Source organism: Salarias fasciatus, chromosome 5 (assembly GCF_902148845.1).
Source record: "Salarias fasciatus chromosome 5, fSalaFa1.1, whole genome shotgun sequence".
Lineage (NCBI taxonomy): Eukaryota > Metazoa > Chordata > Actinopteri > Blenniiformes > Blenniidae > Salarias > Salarias fasciatus.
Genome location: NC_043749.1, coordinates 8,359,744 through 8,368,443, shown reverse-complemented (window position 1 = coordinate 8,368,443; position 8,700 = coordinate 8,359,744). Strand labels below are relative to the sequence as shown.

The 8,700-nt window shown below is 39.7% G+C and overlaps 1 long non-coding RNA gene across 1 annotated transcript; it reads right to left on the bottom strand.

Moving 5' to 3' along the window:
• Nucleotides 1–4,975: 4,975 nt before the first annotated feature.
• Nucleotides 4,976–6,127, bottom strand: LOC115388834 (uncharacterized). Its single transcript, XR_003931522.1, has 2 exons — nt 6,025–6,127; nt 4,976–5,350 (listed from the first exon to the last, which is right to left on the bottom strand). It is a non-coding gene; the product is annotated as an uncharacterized LOC115388834 (long non-coding RNA).
• Nucleotides 6,128–8,700: the final 2,573 nt, after the last annotated feature.

Here is an 8,700-nt window from a genome sequence, read left to right as displayed (position 1 = left end):
CAACCGGTTCTGATTACCCCTGAATGCCTTCTAATCATATCAGTCCACATTCAGACGTTTCGAGGTGACCGATTCATAAGTCATGTGAGTTTGATTTTCAGCCGACACGGGGAAACCGCAAAACTCTGACTGGCGCACTTCAATCAGGGAGGACAATGGTGATTCATGCTTCTGGGAAGATGCTCTCTCCCCTGGCACGTTCCTCCGTCTCCAGACACCAGGTGGTGTCATGGCAGTCTGCTGGAATGCAAATGTGTCCTGAACAACGCCTCAACTGTTACGATTCCCTCATTTGTCACAGGATATGTTCATTACCCACAGCTTTGGGCCCAAAATTAGTGTCGCTACAAGACATCCCGGCTGTGTGATGAATCCACCCGCTGCCCGCCTTGTCACCCCCCGTTTCAGATCGAAGGGTCTCCTTCATTCCCTCTCTTCCTCCCTCCTTTGCTCCTTGGCGTCCTTCACATCTCTATGCCTCCGTTCTTTATTTTTCACAAAGAAATATTAGTCAACAAAGCTGTGCGCAGCAAGGGCCCAAACCATGACTCCAGAGGACGTCACATTACCCTTCCAGATGGTGCGCTAATGTTGCAGTGGATATCAAGGTGTTCCAACTCATCATAATAAGAGGGATCCATTGGCGTCAACTGTCATTGAGTTATAACCTTGCAACAATACGTGGCATCTTGGCGGAGAGGAGTCAGTGTAATGCTATGGTAACCTTGTCATGGGGACAACAAAGTGACACATGTTGATAGATCGAACGCGCTAAATGGTTTCATGCATGTTGCGGGTAGTCAGTAACTGCTGGGAGAGGTCAGGCATAGTAATTATGTGCTACCTCATCTGAAGAGCTATTATTATTGCCACGCAAGAGTTATTTGCATGACAGGATTGGGGTCAACTCATGTCTCGGTTGATTCAGTTGAGAAAGCAAATGCAAATTTATAGTGTTATTTAAGCTGATCTTTCGGGTGGAGGAGGCGCCGTGAACGTTGGCGTTATGTTTTATTGTCCTTACCCGCCGCAGGCATATCTCATGTTTTTTGGCATATTTGTCCAACTCACCTTTGGAGGAACAGATCAAACAGCGAAGAAAAAGAGAGGACAAAGAGATAAACAGAGCAAAATCTCCTCACACGTACCCTTCCCCTTTGTTTCAAGAACAGACACAGCCACATTTTATGCCGTGCCACCCCTGTCATGTATTTATGATGAGCGTCGCAACTGTCTCCTAGCGTAATGAATGCAGAGGCGGCACGCAGACGTTCAGTCATGACAGAAGGACAGCCACCCAGCCTTACAGGTGGAGAAGACAACAGCGTACGTCCCACTCTCGCTTCCCCTTCCCCTCCTCCCTCACTGCAGTAATGGTTTCTCTGACCTCTGTCTCCCCATTACTGTACGCTTCACCCAACATCAACCGTCAGACGGCATCACTCATCAACACGCAGCAGACATCATGAACGCACCAGCGCCGCCGCCCCATTGCCTGATGCCCGCCACGTCGGCTGGTGACAGAGAGTGTTAGTGGGATGATAGAGATGAAGGGAAGTCTCTTTGAGATGGCAGTGATGACCCTGATGATGACCTAATTAGCTGAGTGTTTGTCAGAACAGGCCTGCGGAAGAATTATGGAGGTGCCGGGGAGAAAAAAAAAAAGAAAAGGAAAAGTCATATGGTTGCTGTATGCAAACATGTGAATTAGTTGATCTGACTTTCAATCACACGACACGAACTGTTTGATCATTCAGATTATGGCCTCAGAATGCGGAAAAAAGTCATTGATTCCCTGCTTCCCTTGCACGACTTTGATTTAATTTCCATTTGTTACGACACCTCTGACGGCTGAATTAGCCGCAGCGCATAACACTGGCAAACCTATTGTTCCTCTTTTGTTTGTGAAAGGCAGCGCAGAGGTTGTCTGTGAGGCTGCCAGCTTCCCAGCACATGTTGACTCCATGGGACATTTGATTCATAGCCCAGCAGCCATTCACACTGTGTTTATAAAGTATGCTTACATAGATATGACAAATCTCTGCTAAACAAGAGCACAGCTGGTACGATCCTATGGAGCGCACTGAGAGATGTGACAGAAAAGGAAGAATAAAGGTAGGAATAGTAGAAAAAGACTACTGACAGTGGCAACGTGAGCTCGTGCTTATATTTATCAGTTTTGTCCTTCAAGTTGTGATTTGTTGAAACATACATGCAGTAAAACATCTAACATTTCTCATCCTGCCAGCCCAAACACATCTAAAGGGTTTTAATTGTGTTTTCGTTTTGCACCAAATCTCAGCTCCGAAACAGCCAGAAACTGTATTTTCATGAAGCATGAGCCACATGAAATTCATATTTGGTTCGTTTCCAGTCATAATATCTGAGTTCATCACAAAAGAGGGAGCTACATGAACTGTACAAGCATTTGGTTAAACGGATGTTCGTCTCCTCACTTCTGTTATGTGCAGCATCTCGCCGATAGAAACCAAGTGAAGGGAAAAAAAAAAAAAAAAAAAACTTTCCTTCTGTTCCTTTCTTCTTAATCAATATTACTTTCCCTCAGGGGAGGATTAAGAAAAAGGTTTTCGTGATAGTCGTACAAATTCAATTTCAAATTGAATTGTTCTTCCAGCGGGCAGGTGCGTTTTGTCACATGTTAACATTTTATCACTGATGCCATCTTGACAGTCTCCCTTGGCAATGCTCAGATGGTAGGTTATTAACACACGCTGAGAGGGAAGAAAATCCATATTCCACAACTTGTTGTTTGTCAGTTTGACAGTCGTCAGCATTAACAACATAGTCAGCCTGCAGCAAACGTAGCAATTACCTCTAGACTCTCAATTAATGAGCTTTATGAAAATGTTATTATTACTGTTACAGAACCTTATCAGACCTTTTCCAGGCTCTTCTCTTTTCCTTCCTCTTTAGGAGTCGAGTGCATGATAGAAATGTTAACTCCAACATTTTTTTTTTCATAATTTTTCTACAAAAAAGTTTTTCCATGCAGTGTGTGTGTGTGTGTGTGTGTGTGTGTGTGTGCATAAGAGAGAGAAAGAGAGGGTTTTTGTGTTATTTTGCTGATTACAATGAAGCTGGGAAAATATATCAAATTGTGCCAAATTAATGTGAGAAAAAATATTGAAAAAAAAAAAAATCACAATTTACCAAAAAGGGTGATAAAGAATAAACACAGAGATTATGTTTTATGGAAATGTTTAACAACCAGTCGTGTGTGTGCACTTTGCATGGCAGCTGTTGTCTTTGGTGTTTGAATGCATGTGTGATTATGGACGTGGATGTGACTGATCATGTAAAACACACAGAAGGTGCAAGAGTGGCGAAATGCACAATATAAGTAAAGTTCATAAATGACTCACAATTAACATTAGCATCATTAAATCATATAAAATAGGCTGAGTGACAGGCTGAGCGTCCAACAATTACAGCATATCTGTGATTTCGAAACCTGATCATGTGATAATTGAATAAAATGGATCGTACTGGAAGATAAAGCATTAAAAAAAAGAACATGGTTCATCACAGTACTTGAAAACGAGCCCTGAACACTTTCTAAAAATACTTCATGTCCAGTAGTTATCATAACTAACATCATGCCAATAACACCACAGCAAGATTGTAACCCTACGCTTCAATTAATTGTTTAAGTTGTAATGGATCAAGTTAAAAAGAATGCACACACTTCATAATACAACAGTTGAATGTACATGTTGAATACAAAAAATAAATAAATAAATAAAACTTAGTCACATTCGAATGAATCACACAAATGTTGCATCTTGTTTTTGGCTTCGAATCCAACACAGTAAATGATGAAATCAGCGTCAGTGACAAACAGGAACTAGCAAGCTATTTCCTAAACATCCATCTATCCATCATCCATGCTGCTTCGACCAGCCCAGCCTGGATCTTATCCATCGCAGCGTGAAGAAGTCATGTGGAACTTTAAATGAATTGTTTTCCTCTGACTGGTGGCGGATGTACGAGCTGAGTATGATTTGGGATAAGTACATCTGCAAATGATGTTAATCAATCACTCAATCTAACTTTATTTGTACAGGAATGTTGATGTAAGTCAATGCAATGCAAAGTGCTCTGCAGACGATTTTACAAGTAGATGAAAAGAAAACAATTGAGAACAATGAAACATTAAGTATATTATAAAAGCATACCCACCGAGCATTTTTCGGTCTAAATGACGTCTAAATGACGTCTAATTGTTCTTCGACGTCTAGTCTAAAATTGGTCTACCAGTGGTCTAAAAATGAAAGTTTTTTAGCGGTCTAAGCTAGACGTCTTTTAGACGTCTAAGCATTAGCCGTCTTTTAGCCGTCTATTAGCCGTCTTTTAGCCGTCTACGTCTGTACGCCTCGTCTCATCTTAGACGTTTAAATAACCACTAATATACGTCTATTTGTAGACGTCTAAACTTAGACGTTTATTAGACGTTCATTTATATACCAAATTCATACACCTCTTCTGATCTTAGACGTTTAAATAACCGCAAATGAACGTCTATTTATAGACGTATAAATTTAGACGTTTGCTAGACATTTACTTTTGTACCAGATCTAAACCCCTTACAAAAACTACTCGTCTTATAGACGTCTATTGAACGTATTAAGATATTCTAATAAAAATGCAGCCATTGCAATTTTTTTATTATTCACCAGAAACCTGTATTTTAACATTTTTTTTAACCATTAGTACTGTAATCAAAACCAACACCTTTTAAATAAAATTCAAAAATATGAATGTCCAAAAAATTTTTAATTTCTTTACACCACTTGAAAAGAGAAGCACAAACTCTAATACAAACTACCGACATAAAATATAAGAAACTTTTTTTTTTTTTTTTTTTTTTTAAATGTAACCAACTTCAGGGTACATACACGTCACATACTCGGTTCGTAGGAGCCAAGTGAAACAATAACCACTGGACACAGAGGCAGAATGATTTGAAACTCTTTAGTTCCACAAAGATCTTAACAATACTAAACACAATAACATTACAACCTTGGGCCCATAAACTAAGAAATAAAATAAAATAAATAAATGTCCAAATGGGAGTGTTCCTCGGTGGTTTGGATCCAAAAGTCAAAAGTCAAGATTCAAGGATATCCAAGGAAGGCTTTCGTTGCTGCCGGTCAGTTGGACTGACACAAATCCTACCACTTAATCCATTAAGTGGTGTGGCGGAATTAAAAGTTCTGCTTGAAGCACCGAAGGTGGACTGGGAGCTCGCCATCAGTTGGATCGCTCATCAGCTTCGTCAGACATGAAAGCTGAAGCTTCACTCTTTCCAAGCATCACAATAGAACCTGACCTGTATTTAGAAAACAGGTTTACAGTCCAATTCAATGCATAGAACATCTTCAAATGATCACCTAAATGTTCAGTTCAAGGTGGTTGTACAACACTGATAATCTTTATGAAACAGGAATCAAAATACTATGGGTTACATGCTGAAAACCATAATTAATCTTAACAATTAAGAGTTTATCATGTCAAAATGTATTTTAATCAATTAAAATTCAAAGGAATAATGTTTTAAAGATTTCATTCAACCAAGAAATTTTTACTTCTACATGAAGGCATAACATGTGCTTCCTCATGTGTTTCTCTCATTTTCTAGTTTTTTTTTAACATCAGAGAAGAGATTTTCACTGAAATACATCCGTTCTCATAACCTAACTAACTTAAATTACAGCTTTGCTGCTTCTAAGCAACTTAAATGAACTTAAAATGACTTCTTGTACTCCTGAACACATTTTAACTTCGCATCACATGTGCAAAAGATGAGGCATTTTACACAGTGAAACTCTCATAATGTGCTCATTCCAGTCAAATTTCACCATCAATCCATTAATATAAATGTTTTTAAGTGCAAAACATGAATCAAAAACAACTTAAGATGTACAAAACACCCTTAATTGAAACAGCATGGTCGCCTCACATCTCCACATACACACACATTGCAACACGCAGCGGCAAGCTTACCAATGGTTTTTTCAGGAGAAACGCGGCCGGAAAGTGCTTCAACGACGGTTTTTCCTCTCTGAAACGGAGTTTTCGGAGCATGGTATCAACAACTACTTCATTTCTCACTTTGACTGCGAAATTGTACAGTTTCCATACCTTCCCACCGAGCATTTTTCGGTCTAAATGACGTCTAAATGACGTCTAATTGTTCTTCGACGTCTAGTCTAAAATTGGTCTACCAGTGGTCTAAAAATGAAAGTTTTTTAGCGGTCTAAGCTAGACGTCTTTTAGACGTCTAAGCATTAGCCGTCTTTTAGCCGTCTATTAGCCATCTTTTAGCCGTCTACGTCTGTACGCCTCGTCTGATCTTAGACGATTAAATAACCACTAATATACGTCTATTTGTAGACGTCTAAACTTAGACGTTTATTAGACGTTCATTTATATACCAAATTCGTACACCTCTTCTGATCTTAGATGTTTAAATAACCACTAATGAACGTCTATTTATAGACGTATAAATTTAGACGTTTGCTAGACATTTACTTTTGTACCAGATCTAAACCCCTTACAAAAACTACTCGTCTTATAGACGTCTATTGAACGCATTGATATTCTAATAAAAATGCAGCCATTGCAATTTTTTTATTATTCACCAGAAACCTGTATTTTAACATTTTTTTTAATCTGAGCTCCTTTTTTAACCATTCCCACCGAGCATTTTTCGGTCTAAATGACGTCTAAATGATGTCTAATTGTTCTTCGACGTCTAGTCTAAAATTGGTCTACCAGTGGTCTAAAAATGAAAGTTTTTTTAGCGGTCTAAGCTAGACGTCTTTTAGACGTCTAAGCATTAGCCGTCTTTTAGCCGTCTATTAGCCGTCTTTTAGCCGTCTACGTCTGTACGCCTCGTCTCATCTTAGACGTTTAAATAACCACTAATATACGTCTATTTGTAGACGTCTAAACTTAAGACGTTTATTAGACGTTCATTTATATACCAAATTTATACGCCTCTTCTGATCTTAGACGTTTAAATAACCGCTAATAAACGTCTATTTATAGATGTATAAATTTAGACGTTTGCTTGACATTTACTTTTGTACCAAATCTAAACCCCTTACAAAAACTACTCGTCTTATAGACGTCTATTGAACGTATTAAGATATTCTAATAAAAATGCAGCCATTGCAATTTTTTTATTATTCACCAGAAACCTGTATTTTAACATTTTTTTTAATCTGAGCTCCTTTTTTAACCATTATTACTGTAATCTAAACCAATACCTTTTAAATAAAATTCAAAAATATGAATGTCCAAAAAATATTTTTAATTTCTTTACACCATTTGAAAAGAGAAGCACAAACTCTAATACAAACTACCGACATAAAATATAAGAAACATTTTTTTTTTTTTTTTTTTAAATGTAACCCACTTCAGGGTATGCACATGTCACATACTAGGTTCGTAGGAGCCGAGTGAAACAATAACCACTGGACACAGAGGCAGAATGACTTGAAACTCTTTAGTTCCACAAAGATCTTAACAATACTAAACACAATAACATTACAACCTTGGGCCCATAAACTAAGAAATAAAATAAAATAAATAAATGTCCAAATGGGAGTGTTCCTCGGTGGTTTGGATCCAAAAGTCAAAGTCAAAAGTCAAGATTCAAGGATATCCAAGGAAGGCTTTCGTTGGTGCCGGTCAGTTGGACTGACACAAATCCTACCACTTAATACGTTACGAGGGTGTACCCAAAAAAAAACGGAATTTGATTATAACTTTTTATTTATGACATTTCAAAATAAAACACCACCGTCGCCTTCAAAATAATCCCCAACTGCATTAATGCAGCGCTCCAGCCGTGTCTCCCACTTCACGAATGCGTCGTCAGACCCGCGCGTAAAAGTGCCATTTGTTGCCGGCTGCGATTTTTCTGTCACCTCCTCCACATCTGCAAACCGCCGTCCCTTCTGCTCTTTCTTCAACTTGGGGAACAAGAAAAAGTCACTCGAGGCTTCATCTGGCGAATCAGGCGGTTGGGAGAGGAGATTCATCTCATTCTTCGCCAGAAACTGCGTGAGGCGCAGCGCCGTGTCCGCTGGCGCACTGTCGTGGTGGATCAACCGGGCTCCACTCCGCCACTCCGCGGGCCGCTTCCTCCTCACATCCTCACGGAGCCGTCTGAGGACTTCCATGTAGTAGTCCTGATTTACAGTCTGACCTGGAGGGACAGACTCGCTGTGGACGATACCCTGGACAGCGAAGAAGCAGCTCAGCATTGTTTTCACGGCTGAGCGCACCTGACGTGCGGACATCTGGCCCTTTTTAAACCACCCGAACCACTCATGGACCTGATTCTTCCCCAGAGCATCATCCTTGTAGGCTTGCTGCAACAAGGTGAGTGTTTCTGCTGCTGTTTTTTCCCAGCAAAAAGCAGAATTTAATGTTTACGCGCTGCTCTGGCTTCCCAGTCAATGTCGCCATTTTGGAAAAAATCGCAGACTGCCTCTGCACTCTGTTGCTATAAATAGCTCCCGACAGGCTTCAGTGTAACTCTCGGAGCTCAAATTTCTCACAGATGTGCATGAGGCTTACCTGCAGCACATGTGACGGCCAGAAGTCGGAACTCATTATTATTATTGTTTTCTGACCAAATTCCGTTTTTTTTTGGGTACCCCCTCGTAA